At 31.9% G+C, this 17,622-nt stretch overlaps 1 pseudogene; it reads left to right on the plus strand.

Annotated features, from left to right (window-relative positions):
• The window catches only part of LOC149559727 (uncharacterized), a 70,554-nt pseudogene extending 53,676 nt beyond the window's left edge, over positions 1–16,878 (plus strand).
• The last annotated feature ends 744 nt before the right edge of the window (positions 16,879–17,622 follow it).

Here is a 17,622-nt window from a genome sequence, read left to right on the forward strand (position 1 = left end):
ATCTCACCTAACCCTAAAATAGATGATTGAGGTTGAATGACAAAATATCTTAAATCTCTATTTATAGAGATAGTTGGTCAAAAGAAAAGGTTGGCATGTGCAAAAAACTAAGGAAAACAAGGATTCTAAGGTATTGCTTCATTCAGTGGCCAAAAATAAGAGACTGCAAATGGAATGTAAAGTAAGAAGGCTTAAGAGTATAAATTCTTGAAGGGTGAACAAGCTATCAAAGCTAAAGTTTGTGAAAGCCAAGTAGAATGGAGGAATGAAATAGAGATTTTTAATCTGTAAATGAGTTGTAATTTTTTATTAGATCAAGCCTTACTGTTATTTTCTAATCATTGTATTAGTCTAGGGTAAATCCTTTGGATTGAGGTTGATCTAATAGTCAATTGTAAATCATTTAATTAGGTGACATTCCAAGTGAATGGTCTAAAGTCCTCTAACAAAGCTCACTCCTAACAAGGTGATTGAAATCCTCTAACTAGGTCATGTTTAACAGTGTGTATTATAACCTTTAATAGGGTTGACCTTTCATAGGGAATCACTTCAAAAGAGTGAGAATTAGTAGCATGTTACTAGTAGTTTTTCTCAAATTGGGTTTCCACGTAAAATCCATGTGTCAAATGTGTTGTTGAATGTGTTATGTTTGATGTTTACATTTTTCTAAAGTTATTTTGACCCAGGACAGTAACCTACAAAGTTTAAGTATTGTATGATCTAATGGATGCATGCATAATAAGGTTTTATGGATATGGGTTCACTAAATTGCAAAAACTTTTATTTGTATATCTAGACCTTGGATAATTGATTCACCCCGGCTGCCTCATTTATTCTAATGAATTCCAACAAATAGATATTTTTGGTTGATGCAAGAATGTTAATGACCCAAGGATGCTCCTTCATCACATTATAGAAATAGAAATTTCTTTTAGCAACAATAGATTAAATAAATATCTTGGGAGTTTCATCACAAGATCCAACATACAAATTACACCAATCTCTTGGGGGTTTTGTTCCAAGATCCAACATGCTCAAAGAAAAAATCAAATACTCAACATAATAAAAAAACATTCCAGAGTCATCTCTATATACCTACTTGGGGTGACTCATTAACTTGTTGTGTAAGGAAAGAAAATAATTTTATTTGATCCCTTTCTAGAAGTTGGTAGAAGATACCCAAAAAATGAAACAAAGAAACAATCTTTTTTTTTTGAAGAGAAAATTGCGCAGTTGGTAGCTGCCCAATGTTTCCTTCTAGGAGACAACTATCATTGAAAGAAAAAATTGTGCCACTTCAATAAGGTAGTGGTTCTTTCTAGAAGATTCAAGAGCAAAATTTGATTATTTCTTCCTAAACAAGATAAGACTAGAGAGCTAGTGACAAAATAATATTCTCCTAATTTGTCTAGAAGGAGACAAAACCTCATAGCTGGCAACCAACATTGTGATTGAGGCTAGGTGACCTCAACTTTATGGGTTCATCATATTAAAACATAACTATTGTTGGATCTATTGTGAACATCTACAACCCAAGCTCCATCCAACTCCATTTTTTGGGACCAAGCTCACATAATTTTTCTATCCTAGGTGTTTGATCTTAAGAACATCTAAGGGTGTAAGAGAAATCTTGTATCACCCAACAAATATTTATTTAATTTTCTTAAGTTTGTTAAATAAATCCATTTTCAATAAGAAAAGAAGGTTGTTATGCATCTCCATGTACATTAGAAAGTGTTCAAGAAAACATAGATAAATTATGAGATAATATAAATTATTATTTGTATGCTTTATGCAAGTATTACAAGGTCCAAGGTTACTAAGAGGGGGGTGAATTAGTAATCTATGAGATTCAAAAAATTTCCAACTATTCAAATCAAATCAAATTTGTTCATTGATCATTCAACCACGTGCATTAACTTATAACTTGTGAAGTAACAAATAATGAAACAAATGAAACACATAAAATCATCCATTAAATGCAGCAAAAGATAACCAAGATTTCTCATGTGAAAACCCTTGGTTAGAGGGAAAAATCATAGTGGGAAATAGTACCTAAAAATATTTGTACTCTTTTGAAGTACATTTGGTTAAAGGCATAGTCATTGTAGAAGCTTACAATAATGCCCAGTCAAGATTAGACCCTGTTAAGAGTCACCTAATTAAGGGATTTGCCTCTAGCCCTATTAGGAGCTTTACCTCATTAAGAGTAACCTTGTGAAAGGATTTAGAGCATAAATCAATGAGCCACCTTGTTAAAGGATTTAGGTGGCTTCATCTAAATGAATGATATAAATGTCACCTCCTGATATATCCCTCCTTTAATGTAGTTATAGATATTACGATTATCATTTTTTGAATCGTATATGTTTTAAGATTTAAGAAGAACCATATTTTCTATTTTAGACCCTTGAGAAGGTATTGAGGTCTTCCCTCTATCTCATGACTATTTTGTATTTTTAAAAATTTCTTACCCTTTAATTTCTTATTAGAAATAGGTTCAAATAGAAGGAAGAAAGAGCCAACCTAGTTTTTTTAGAGATTAGTATGCATATAAGTCACATACCTTCAATATTATCTATACGTGATGCCTTGTGATATAAATTATTCTTTAAGACAAATTTATGCATCAGCAAGATGGATTCTAGATTTTGTTCTTAAATGACATAAGGGTTAATATCATTTTATACTTGACTTAGGCACATAGTTTTCAACCTTTGGCACAATATTTGACATATGAGAACTAATTAGAAATTGGTTAGCTTGGCATATTATTAAATCTTAAAAAAATAGTGGTTAAACAATAGGTAGAGATGAACTTGTTCAAATCTATAGATTAAAGAATGTGCATTCTTTGTGATGATTAATTGAATGTAGGATTAGTGGGAGTGCTAAATTAGTAAAAGTCATGACATGGAAAGATTTAGGGTATGAGCATAAAACTTAGAATAAGATGAAGATTAAAAGTATATGGTATACAATATACGCCTATGAAAGTCCATATGGTTTATAAAATCAAAGTTTTCTATTTGATTGATTAACATTTAAAGATAAATAATACTCATATTTATTATAATATTATTTTTTGCATATAAAATTAAATTCTTAAAATTATATTAATTTTTTAATCGCAGTGATTGATTCGCAAGGTCTACATCTATCAACCTTTGGGCTTGGAGTTATAAGCATTTTTTTTGGAGTATTTGTGGTACACAAATCTTTGATTATATTTGTTACACAATGTATTCCACTAGTTAGTTATATGTTAATTGAATAAGGAAAATTATGATTATTACTAAAATTATTCGATAAAATTAGTTAGACATTGATTAAGTTGATTTCCATCAAAATATCTAGCATTTTTGTAGAATTAATTGACCTAACATAGAATGATTTATGTTTATGTCATATCCAATGAATCAAAAAGTTTGTATTGGGTGAAAAGTACCATTATATGTTTAAGTCATTCAAATATAATAAATTCAAATGTTAAACCAAAACCTATTTTATTTATTTTAATGACGTATCACACACTTTAAAATATATAATTATTAATTTCAAATCAAGTAAAATACAAAGTACAATTTGAAATAGCATAACTCAATAGAGGAAACTAGAAAAAATAAATCATCATAAATTTGATGGAGGAGATACCCTTTTGTTATAGAACTCTAGTTAAAGATCACTCTAAAAGTAGATAAAATCCTAAAATGAACATTCTTAGATTACATGCAAACTATGAATATGTTTAGTTTCCTTATTCTTACAAAGCCTCTTAAAATAATGCATAATTCCTATTCAAATTAATTAATGATGAATTTCTTTCATAATAAATTTATATTGAGTCATTTGAAAAGACAATTATGTCTCCATAAATGCCAAGGTGCTCTCTATATGTATCAACTGATGTTGCTTAACAATATGTTCATCAGAATCAAAAATTATAAAATGAATATTCATAAATTTTACATAGAAAATGATTACATGTGGACATTTATGTTGCAAAACTATTTGTGTTAGTTGTTGATGCGTTAGTATGGTTGTCATTGATGGCAATGATTTATTGCTTTGGTGGTTGGATCATGTTTAATATTTACGATATGTTACATTTCTTGGCCCTAAGGTTGGTGCTACAAAAGGTTGGGGCTTTGAAAGATGTGTTTCAATGATGTATTTAGTGATGGTTGTGTTTAATTGTGGTATGGAATTCTTTGCTATTCTAGATATGGTACTGGTAGTTTGGCTTCTTATCACTCACTTCTTGAACTTTTGATATTCTATTTTTTGGTTGAGTTGATGTGGTCCAGTGATGTGATTGTAAATATGGTTATTGTCGATTGAGATTTGATTGATGTGACATTTGGGTGATGTGTGTTTTGGTTGAGACAGTGTGTGGTGTGGTCCACTTTTCATTCCTCCCCATTGTGGGAATGTTTAGTTTGGACCTATTTCTAATTATGCTTTGACAATTGACTTTGTGATTTCATGTTTGAAAGCTGAATATAAATAAGAGGATGATTATGATGGAATGGTATGAAAGATATCTATAAAAAGATCAATATGCTAGATATTGTGCAAGGTTATGTGAAACTGTGAAGTTAGCTTGTGAGAAGAGCATGTGTCTTGTTTCTATTAGACATCAAAGGTTGTAAGCCAAGGGTTTCTTCCAATAATTTTACATGAGTGGTGGATTTCCTTTTCATTCTTTTGTCTCGGTGCAGTAAGCCCACCTACAATGAGCATTTTGGAAGTGACCCATCTTTTATAAAAAAAATACCTTAATAAGTGTCATCTTAACTAATGTTGTTATTAATGAGAATCAACTTCTCTATGGTTTCCCATCTTGATTTTTTCACATAAAAATATAATGTTCACTTTTTCTAATGCATGTGCATATTTATTCATGTTTAAATCTGATTTGGTTAAATCGATACATAATTAATTTGTTGGATTTGGATTTGTGAGTTTGATAGAAGTTTAGTCTATGATTGATTCACTCCCCTACCCACATTAGTTTTTTGAGACATTAAACAATTTCTATAATAGCTTTGGTTCCTACATAGTGAGCCTAACCACTTGGAGAGATTTAATGGCACACAAAGCTACTATGTTTGCCTTTGATGGATCTGACTATGATTTTCAGAAATCAAAGCCAAGAGGATATTTAATTTCTTTGAGTTAAAGACCTAGAAAATTGTGGACGATAAATATAAAATGTCAAAAAATAGACCTACTACTTCAAATGAGATTTGGGGCTTATGAATAAAACAAAAGAGAAAGATATGTTACTTTAGTGCATTATCTAGAATTAAATTGGTGAAGGTTATTGCATTAGAAATTCTTGTGAAATTTGAGAAAGATTGAAAAACATTTATGAAGGAAATTATAGGGTTATATAACTAAGATGTAGACTGCTAAAGGTAGATATGAGAACTTAAGGATGGAAGGCAAAGATATAGCAAGCTACTTTCATAAAATTGATGACATTGTTGATGAGATTAGAAATTTGGGTAGCACCCTAGATGATAAGGATGAAATAAAGACAATTATGAGTACAAGGTCTTAAAGGAAAATAAACTATCTCATGTCGTGAGATTCCCTATCTTTGATGACAAGAATGCTTGGATAAGATATATGCTTAGCCAAATTCATGTTGAGTTTATGTGGCTTGACAAACCCTACAAGATTACAAAGGAGGTTCTTAAGATAATCATAATTTATAATGTGTCTAGTGAAGTCCCTACACTCAAGTCAACTAATCACAACTTGGCTAATGAACATGTTGGTTCTAAGTGAGATAAGAGAGTAATGATGATAAAAGGCATTATACAACTTGATGTGAGGTTCGTAATTTGGTATTGGGCTAGAAGATCTATCATTCTATAAGAGAAAATTAAGTTTCTAGCACTATTATTCATTCATTTTATAGGATGGTCAAGGAAGGTGGTGATTATGATTGGTGTGAGCTCCTTAGAGTTTAGTTGTTAGAGAATCCATCAAAGATAAAGGACATAAGAAAATATTGAGATAAGGTTCTTTAGTTCTATGTCTTTTCTTTTATTTCATGAATAAATTTCCTATTGTAGGAAGGATTCAATGGTCAAATGATAGACCTATTAGAGATTGCATTAGATAATCTATGTATATGGTGGATAGTAAATCAAGGAGTACTTTAAGAGGTTTCTTTAAGGGTTTCCAAGAGACAATTCAGCATAGAGAATAATTCCTAAATATTTTGTGGAGAAGTATGAGGGCACTATTTGTTTTATGGTTGAGATAATTGTTTCTTAATAGAGATAATTAAACCAAGAATTTATTAGGTAATGCTTATGAAATATTGGGTACAAACAATATCATTATTGATGCCTATGCTTACGTTTTATTAAAGATACCTATGTTAGAAAAAAATTCAGCACTCCCCTCGAGATTCATGAGAAGGGCTTTACCACCTCCTGTGTACTATAAGTTGAGTTTTTGTAATAGGCATTAATAGATCGGTCTTTTGGTGCAACGATGACCACACTCTAACAAGTGGTATCTAAGCTTGGTCAGAGGTTGGAATCCTTAGACCCTTGGGTCACACTGAGGAGGAGATTGTTAGAAATTTGTTCAGCACTCCCCTCAAGATTCATGACAAGGGCTTACTTTCCTCCTATGTACTATAAGTTGAGTGGTTGTATTGGGCATTGATAGATCAGTCTTTTGGTACAACGATGATGCCACTCTAACAAGTCATTGTTGGACTAACCACTAATGTTTCCCTTTGAGATTCGTAAAATGGCTTTGTTAATCTCTTTACAAGATATATTGTTAATTAGTGTCAAAACACTTAGTCTTAATGGAAAGGCAGTTGTAACCAAGTATCCAGCTTATAGTGTTAACCGAGCTCATAAAGGAACTAAGAAAATAATGTTAGCCTTGCAATTAATGTCAAACAAGTTGTAGTGCCAACTGAGTTGATAGTTCACACTGATCTATAATGTCAACTGAGTTGATAGTGTCTACTAAGCTCCAGTGAGAACTGAGTCAAAAGAGTTTTCTAGAATAGTAAGCAAGATGGTAGAGTAGTGAAAACTGAGTCAAAAGTGTCTACTGAGTGATCAGTATGAACTAAGCATCCAATATCAACCAGTGCCAGAGTTAGCCAAGGTGATAGTGGTGCTTGATTATCTTCAACATCGTCCGAGTAAGTCACCGGATCTGAGCTCCAGCATTGAGCCAACTTGGTAATTATTTTTGGAAATAATCATATTGTAGCTGACCTATGTAATAACTATTTTAATGGATATGAGTATAAGATGTTTTGGTTATCCAAAAATGTAAGAATGTGTCGAAGAACATCGTACAAGGGAATATGGAAGAGCAAATTGTCTAGAAGGCTATAGACATCACAAGGAAAGGAAGAGACTCATCTATAATAGTCAAGAAATTAGTTTTACTTAAAAGGATCTTCATTAACAATAAAATTTTCATTTTAGATCAATCCACTAATTCATCCTAATAGGTGCATCATTCTCAAATCTTTTACTAGGGTGGACCTAACAATCCTTTGCATAAACTCCTAATAGAGTGCATACTTAATTGTATTGTATAAATACTTTCACAAGGTGGACCTAACAGTCCTTATTTATCCTAACAAAGTAAGATCACCATAAGTGATCAATTGTAAGGCTTAATAGGCCAAATCTATTACTGTAGTAGTGAAGCATTGTGGGTGTCATCCCCACCCCAATTTTACCTTCTACTTGGAGGGTTTATGGGTTATGAAATATTTTTTTATGGTGTTGTTTCTTTACTACTTTATGTTTCTTGCATGCAAGTAGATTAGACAACTTAATAAAGTGAATTAAGAGAAAGAATTTTAAGTGTTTCTTGATTCACCCCCCCCCCCCCCCCCACCTTAGTCACTTAGTTTGCATTAAATTTCCAATAGGCTTGATTGCCTCCTATGTTCTATAAGTCTAGTGGTTGTATTGGGCATTGACATGTCGATCTTTTGGTGCAACAATAACCCTAGCTTGTAACAAGTGGTATCAAAGCTTGGTCATAGGTTTGAATCTCCTCATGTAATGTTGAGGGGGGGGGGGGGGGGGGGGGGGTTTGGACTAATCACCAATGTTTCCCTTCGAGCTTTGTGCCATGGCTTAATCACCTCTTGTTTTCTATAAGTCTAGTGGTTGTATCGAGCATTGGCAAGTCAATCTTTTGGTGCAATGCCAATCCTAGCTTGTAACAACCTATTGATTCTAATGAGAAGGAACTAAAGGTGCACTTATAGGTAAATATGTCTAACAAAGATATAAGTGTTAGAAGAGAAGTGGAGGTCATGGAAGAAATTGTTTGTATTCTAGTGTGGAAGTTGAGAGAGACAAGAAAGAAGTAGATGAAAGGAGAGAAAAAGAAGGATGAAGTGTCTATTGATATTGAGGTAACTACTCCTATCACCACTACTACTACATCCTCATCAAGGACATGGTAATAAAAAAATATCAATTCCATCTCTAAAAAGTTCACCAAAGCCATAAAATGCACCTAAAATTGTATGCCCAAAGAAGTAGCAAAAATAAAAAAAACCATCCAATGTAGATTCAAGAAGAGTGAAGAGCAAAAGAACAAGGAAATATTAGGCAACAACACATGATGTTCCTTGTGTGTGTGTGTGTTTGTATGTGTGCATGTCTCTCTCTCTCTCTCTCTCTCTCTCTCTCTCTCTCTCTCTCTCTCTCTCTCTCTCTCTCTCTCTCTCTCTCTCTCTCTCTCTCTCTCTCTCTCTATCTCTCTCTCTCTCTCTCTCTCTCTCTCTCTGTAGTATTTTGGTTCGATTAGATTATCTATTGATCCAATTTGTGGTGTTGAACGGAAGAGGGATGACAGTGAAAGTGAAAAAGAAAGAGATGAAGGTAAGAAGGATATTGTTGCGCTCTAGTTAGTTGAAATGAAGATTGAAATTCAAAAGGTGATTGAGGAGCAGCTGACTAAGTTGAAGGTAAAGAAAAAAGACATTGCAGGGATAGAGAAGGAGTTCCTAGCCAAAAAAAAAAATTGAATTGGATAAATTGAAACTTGTAAAAGGTCCTACTAATCTTTATGCCCTTTCTCTAGTTCAAAAAATGAAGCTTGATTTGGTTGAACCAATGAAGGCTAGAGAAGAAAGATTGAAGGCACACATTGAAGACAATGAGGTGTTGAAGCTTGCATCTAATGTATTAGAGAAGATAATGTCTACTTATGTGAGATACACAAATGACACTCCATTTGGTCATTTGAAGGGTTTCATTAGCTTAGGCAGTACATGTTTTGATTCTTTATAAAAATCTACAATGATTAAGGTGAAAGATGAGTTTGATGATGGAAGATTCAGTGAGTTGAATGCTTTTATTTCCAATGATAGAATTCTCTTAGGAGTTGGACTGAAAAGTATTAGAGATGCTTTATCTAAAGGAGGAAAGGTATATAAAGCTTGTGTTTTAGGATGTTGAGAAACTAGAGAAGTTAATTAAGGGAAGTGAAAATAAGCTATTGGAATTTTCTACATCCTTTGGTCTCATAAAAACTTTAGTATTGAATCATGAAGGACATGTTATCTCATTGATAGATAAGATAAATAGTTTGATTATTGAGAAAGATAGAGTCATTGGAGGATTCAATGAGCTTAGAATCTTAATTCCTCCTAAGTTAGGAACCTTATATAGTTCATTAAAGGAGGCATAAGCATCATGTGGTTTATGAGATGCAATAGATCTTAAATTGGTGAAAATGATTGTTTATGCATTATGTGGAAAAAATCAGATTGTGGAGTCTCAAAAAAACTTGGGATAAGGACTTGAGTTTCCTAAATGACACATTTTCATACATCATGAGGTTTTGGTAAGTATGAAAATCTACTTGTATAGATTTGGCTTGTATAGGAATTTTGGGTAAAAAGTTTTGGTTGTAGACCCCCTACCTTTGCCATTGATGTCAAAGGGAGAGAGATGTGTAGTGAAAAATGGATAATCAACTAAAGGGGGACATATAAGATTTTGAGTCTTGAGCAACTTGTATTTTTCACATTTACTTTTTATGATTTTTATACTTAAATAATTTTTTACTAAGTGTTACCATCAATGCCATATGGGGAGATGTTGGTAAGAGACTAATTTTGATGATTGAGATGTTGTCATTGATGGAAACATAATGTATTCAAAAAATTTCCATATCACATTTTTATCATACCAAAGGATTGAAGGAAAATTTAGCTAAATATAGAAGAAACATGACAGTTGATAGGTTTCAAGAAAAGGTTTGGAACGATTACCTAGTTTTTTATTTTTAGGTGCAAACTAGGCAAAGCATAATGAAGTATACTCTACCATATCCTAGCTTCACATCAATTTATGTTATCATTTGATCAAGTTATGAGATTCATTATATCAGATTTTGGGTTAACAATGAAGAACATTGATAAGATATAGTAGATCCTTATGCGATCCATTCAGATCAATTTTATTTATTTTTTAGTCTGAGGTTGAGATCTGATATTTAAGAATGACTTGATGCAACTATTCTAGATCCACATTATATTTTGCATGAGGATTTGGCCAACTTACTACATGTTACAATATTTTTTGTACATTTTCTTGAAGTCAACCTAGTTGATGATATAATTGTTGAAGAAAATATAAGCTCGATGTATTTGATTCATTTCAAGATGTATCTGTGGTTGTTATGATGTGTAGATTTACAAAGAGCATAAGGATAGTATAAAATGCATTGATTCAATATTTTGAGCTTGATCAAAAATGTATTGGCATATGATGATATAGTTCATCAATTGATTCTATCAGTGGATTGTAGTCCATATTTTGTAAAGGCGGTAAGCCTTCCTTAGGGTTGTAGCCCTTATTGTATTTTAGCAATGAGCTCTAGGTTTAAGGTTGAAGGCATGGCCACCCTGCCCCCTTCCTCCCTCCCCCAATGTTCCACAATACCAACATTGGTTTCATTTGATCACCTATCACATGTGGAGAGAAAAACTTATAATTGATATTGTGCTACCTTGAGAGACATTGAGCCAAATAGAAGTTTTATATTGAGATTAACCTATTTTTTAATTAGATAAAGTATAATGAATACTGTGAATTTTTGTAAAAGCATAATGATAAAAACCTTGATGAAAACCATAGAAGAGGATTAAGGTAGAGCATGAAAAGTGAGTTAACAATGAAGGATACCCCCCTTAATAAGACAAACACATAACAAAAATAGAGAAATAACAAGTTGTGAGAACAAAAAGTTGGCTTCTTATTATCTCTAAAAGTATGGAACTAAAAATTTCAGAAATAAAACATGCAAAGCCACATGGGTATTTTCCTTACAATATTTTTTAAGCCAAAGCCACCACCACCATCCCAACCATGTCCTAGAAAACCCTACATGTCTTCTTTATATAAGCAATTTTCCACCGCCCAAGAAGGTTGTAGAAATTTAACCCTAGACCTTTGAGGCTGAGTAACATTAAATTATTATTATTAATTTTCATATTTTATTACATTAGAGTAGACCCCAACAATTTTTGGAACTCAAAATAAATTTTGAAGTAATTTCACTTCTACTCATTTCAGGTGGTGTGAATTCCAAAGACCTTAACTCATCATCAGTTTCTCTAATTAACTATTATGACCCCATTTTGAAAATGCCACAACTTAATCTAAAATGCTAACTTGTGCAAGCTTCAGTCAACCAAGATTTGACCCCTATAGCCTTCAAAATAGAGTTCAAAGTTTGTATACCTTGTTGCCAATGCCAAAAAAATTCAATAACTTCACAAATAGACTTGATATTGCAATGGAACTTTACTAGAAGACTAGAATATCTAAAATGAATCTCCAGGGATAGAATTAGAATGTTTTGAGCTCAAATGACCAATTTATGTAGGCAATTTTTTGCCTCCCACTAAGGTTGTAGAAATTTAACCCTGGACCTTTGAGGCTAACTAACCCTAAATTATTATTAATTTTCATATTTTATTACATTAGAGTATACCTCAACAACTTTTGGAACTCAAAATAAATTTTGAAGAAATATCACTTTTGCCCATTTTAGGTGGTGTGAATTCCAAAGACCATAACTCATTGTCAATTTCTTTGATTGACTATTATGAACCCATTTTGAAAATGCCACAACTTGATCTATAATGCCTAACTTGTGCAAGCTCCAGTCAGCCAATATTTGACCCCTATAGCCTTCAAAACAGAGTTCAAAGTTTGTATACCCCATTGCCAATGTTGAAAGTTTTCAATAACTTCACAAATAGACTTGATATTGCAATGGAACTTTACTAGCAGACTAGAATATCTAAAATGAATCTCCAGGGATAGAATTAGAATGTTTTGAGCTCAAATGACCAATTTACGTAGGCAATTTTTTGCCTCCCAATAAGGTTGTAGAAATTTAACCCTGGACCTTTGAGGCTAACTAACCCTAAATTATTATTAATTTTCATATTTTATTACATTAGAGTAAACCCCAACAACTTTTGGAACTCAAAATAAATTTTGAAGAAATATCAGTTTTGCCCATTTTAGGTGGTGTGAATTCCAAAGACCATAACTCATCATCAGTTTCTTTGATTGACTATTATGAACCCATTTTGAAAATGCCACAACTTGATCTACAATTCCTAACTTGTGCAAGCTCCAGCCAGCCAATATTTGACCCCTATAGCCTTCAAAACAGAGTTCAAATATTGTATACCCCATTGCCAATGTTGAAAGTTTTCAATAACTTCACAAATAGACTTGATATTGCAATGGAACTTTACTAGCAGACTGATATATCTAAAATGAATCTCTACATATGAAATTAGAATATTCTAAGCTCAAATGACCAATTTATTAAAAAAAGTAAGCAACCAAAAATAGTAAGTATGCATTGAAATAACCCTTATGGAAAGACAAATCAAACTTTTTTGGGATGATTCAAGATTTCTTTTACACCTAGGACTCCTACATCACCAAACCATATGACTTGATATACTTTTCCATACAAAAAACTCATTCAAATAATATAAAAGAACTCATGAGTTTTGCATAATTGCAATGAAGTAATAAAGGACCTAATTATAATTAGGCAATTAATCTAAAAATTATCCTTACTATAAAGAAGAGGGAGAGGGGAGGGAGAGGGAGAGGGGAAGGGAGAGGGGAAGGTGGGGGAGAAAGAGGAGGAGAAGGAGGGAGAGGGGGAGGAGGAGGAGGAGAGGTGTTTCACCAAATTTAACAAAATTATAAACCATGAAGGAATGTGCTAGGCTTGGTGTTTCACAATTGCAAACTGTGAAGGAATATTCTATGCTTCCTTTATAGTTGTACATGATTTCAAAGATTAATCACACATAAATTTTATCTTCTTTGGGTAGTTGACAACCCAAGTTTTAGACTATTTGGTTGAAACTTTTTTATTCTCTAGTAAAATATTGTCCAATTTATTTGGTGTCTTTTTAACCAAGTTCTCCCTATTGGTAGTAGGTTAACCTAATTGGGTGTTCTTGGTCCTCTTTTTCATTTCATGGAAAATATAAATATCTCATGTACGTTTTCTAGCTCTTTCCCCCAAAGCTTAGGCTACTTGGAATTATACTCTATGATTTCTACAGGACTTTTAGGTTGAACCTTTTTCATGACATTTGATTTTTTGGGAGATTGACATGAAACTTCTACTAAGTTCATTTAGATTTGACATACTTCTAGGGTGGAATTTTTTTTATCATTTGGATAGAACAAAAGCTCTTCTTCATTCTTTAGTTATTTTTGAATATATATATTATCTATTCTATGATTCCTTTTGATTTCTATTGCATATTTAGTTGCAAGAAAATAGAATTACACATAAGATTACTCAATTTGAGATTTTTTTAGATCATTGGAATAGTATACCATATATAGTTATTAGTATTCCAACAACACCTTCTAGTAGAAGTCTCTCTTTAGGAACGTTGATATAGATATACATGGTTCTCAATTTGATAGAGAACAAATTATCGCATAATAAATATGTATATGTTAACTACTACTTGGAATTCACAAAAATCCATCCTCTCCTACTACTTAGAAAATGTCTTAAAGGAATTTTTCCTATAATGATAATATTATTTATTGACTTGTATTGTCTTTTAATATTATATTTTAGATGGAATTTGTAGTATCTCCACTTTTATTTATAATTGTGTAGTTTATATCAATTATTCTAAATACAAATCACTTGTATAAGGGGAATATTACATTTTCTTTTGTATTTGTAACAAATAAGTATTATATTAATTTCCAAAAAAGATTACAAAATTTTGGGAGAAAGCTTCATCCCAACATAAATCTAACAGCCTACCCAACATACAAAGATCAACTGACCAAGACTAAGTCTACCCCCATAACCGAAGCAACCAAACTTACAAATTGGAGATCATCAGTGATCATTCTTATAATAGAAGATTTACAACCAACCCAGAAGGTTTGATAGATCCCATGAACTAGGTTGTCTCATTTGTACCAAATATCAAAATCCTACTTGGAGCCACTCAACAGTTCCCTTAGCTCGGGAGAAGTCGAGCGGTAACTGTTGGCCAATTTTTCCCCCCATTCAGCCCATCATTGATAACTGATCTGAGAGATCTTTAGTGGGTTGGACTCTTTGATGTGGGTTAAAATGCTTTTTGGTCAGGTTAACATCTCATGTTAACTCGGTCTCTTCATAAGCCAAGTTGGTTTGGTTCCTTCATGTGTCGAGCTAGTTCAGTTTGTTCATTGACCAAATTGGTTAATTTCCTTCATGTGCTGAGTCACGGGTTAACATTGCATGTCAACCATTTTTTCCATTTCAGAGAATGACTTTGCTTTTCTTTCTAGAATCACGAAATTGTTTTTGTCTCTTCAACAGAACATTTGAGAAATTTGTCAACTAATAGTTTCATGCGACATGGCAGATCCTTCTTGTGTTGGGCTACTTTGAATCAGATAGTGGTTGTATTTTCACATCATTGTTGGGGCCCCTTGTGAAGATATGATGGCCATTAGATTTTGAAGCATCTCTGGATATTTATGGATGCATCTCAGTCGTCCATGGTTATGTGGAGATCTTGATCTATAGTTGGGTTTTAATCTCTTGTTGAGGAGATTTTTGTAGCATCTGAGCTATTCGTTCCAAAATGAAGATCTCCATTGACAACCCATCCTTTTGGGGGAAAATCAGATTTATTCCACACAGGTCAACTCTAAAATTTTCATGGCAGGTTACCTTGCGTGTTATCTCATCCCGCATTTCTTTTGACAATGGTGCGAATTTATTTGTTGCGGCCATAACATGTTACAAGGACTACTCTTTAATGTTGAATGATATTCTTTGGCCTTGTTTGCATGACATATTTGCATCTCCATGCCTCTTTATTGATTATAATGATCAAATCTCATGGATTTGATTTCTTATGGCTGGGTGCATTTGTTTCGCCCTTCCTATCACTTCTACAGTAGATTGTATTTCAAGATCAGTTCTGATATTCATTTGTTGCTACTGTTTGCAACTTGACTCCACCTTGGTTGGGGTTTAAACTTCAAGTTAGATTTGAGTTATGCCTGATCTATAAAAGCAAGTTGTAAATATTTTTTCCAAGTTCTTCTCCATTTGTATTTTGCAGTAGCATTATGCTCTGCAATTTTTTCCTTTCATGAATAGAAAACTTATATGGATTTTATGCATTTTATGCCTTATATGGATTACTTCTTGTTTACTCTTTCATGTTTGTGTGTCATGTGTAATTTTCTATTGAATGTTGTCTTGTGAATTGTTTCCTTGCAACATTTCATTAGTTTTACCTTCATGTGGATTCCAAAAGAGTAGATTTGGGTCAAGATTTGTGCATTTAGGTGATTTATTCATGTTTTGTGCAGTTATAGGTAGAGTTGTAACCATTATTTCTATCTTGGTGCATCGCCCCCTTTCCCTTTAGAATTGTAAATGTTTGTTTCCTTCTCCCTTTTCCTTATAAGTCCTCGTTAGGTGCACCCAGATTGTGAGGAAGTCGGTCTTCTCCAAAGATTTAGCCTCAGAGCGCAAGTCCCACACTTGGAGTTGTTTCAATGTTACACAAGGTCGCTTGAGGGTCAAACCTCAAGAAAGTGTGTAGACTTTTGTGTCAACAGTAACCACTAGCTTGTTGAATCCTTTCATGCTCTTCACAATCTAGTAACATGGAAACACTGATTCCCAGGTTAGGGACAAATACCTTCAAGTTAGACTTTACCCTTTCAAGAGAAGATGCCAATGATGTCATATTTTGAAATGATGAGTTTAATCATATCTTTTAATGAATATTTAAATTATATTAAAATAATTATTTATTTATTAAAATTTATCTAATAATATAAATTATAAATCATTCTAGTAGCTAAATAAATTTTAGACACAATAGCTATAACAAATAATCGAATTATCTTTTTTTTTTTATTACAAGGAAACTTTTATAGCTAACTATTTTTAAAATATTTAATTTTGTAAAATAATAAAAATATTATGACATTTACAAATAAACTAACATATTAATATATTTATAAGATAGATTAGAAATAAAAAATTTAAGTGTAAAATATCTACTAATATATTTCGTTGGTGTGACTTTAGGCATGGACACGAATCTTAGAAGGAGTGCATACATATGCTCAAGCTATGGTGGGTGGAATTTTAGGTTCTTTCATTGCAATTAGTTGGGATTATCTATGGAAAATTATTGAGTTGACATGTCTACCATCTTTTATTAGATTTCGTATGCTCCTCCATATAGGTGCACTTATTATGCTTTTAAAAATCACAATAGACAATAAAGCAACTAAAATACGAGTGTTTCTATAGTAAATTTTGTATCAATGTTTTAACTGATATTAAGTGCTTCATCATTTATGTTCATTGAAATTATTATCCTTACACATATATGTTCATTGTAAGACAGTAATGATTTTGACAATTTAAGATTTCTATTTTTTTTTATCTTTAGTATTTTTTTAATACATATGTAGTTTTGTGAGATTTGCATTGATGTTTTGCTTCACTCTCAATGATCTATCATAAAAATATTTTAGTGAAAATATTTAATTTAATTTAATGTACAATAAAATTATCATATATTTTATTTTTTAGAATATTAAATTACCATGTTTAAATATTTTATTGTTAATTTTAAAACTATATATATTATATTCACTCAATTAATATAAATTCTTTAATGTACTACATAGTCTATAGTTGTCCCTAATATCATTTCAATCATAATTATATATACGTAAAATATAAATCAATAATAAATTTAAATGATATTTAAAAAACTTCATAAATATATTTTATTTTTAAAAAGAATTCTATAGAATATTCAAATAAATATGATTAAAATATAATTAGGAGAATTGTCATTTTTAATTTTATCATATATCAAAATGCATGAAGTATGAAATAAATATTATATTAAAATTTAATGATGAATAGTGTTAGATTTCAATATTAACGTATCATAAAATATTACATAAATTTGCACAAAAGTATGTGGAATGGAATCACACTTGAAAACTATAGGCTTACGCTAAAATGCAAATCAAGAGAGTG

Source organism: Cupressus sempervirens, chromosome 4 (genome assembly GCF_028749045.1).
Source record: "Cupressus sempervirens isolate cs-2001-9-10 chromosome 4, ASM2874904v1, whole genome shotgun sequence".
NCBI classification, from domain to species: Eukaryota; Viridiplantae; Streptophyta; class Pinopsida; order Cupressales; family Cupressaceae; genus Cupressus; species Cupressus sempervirens.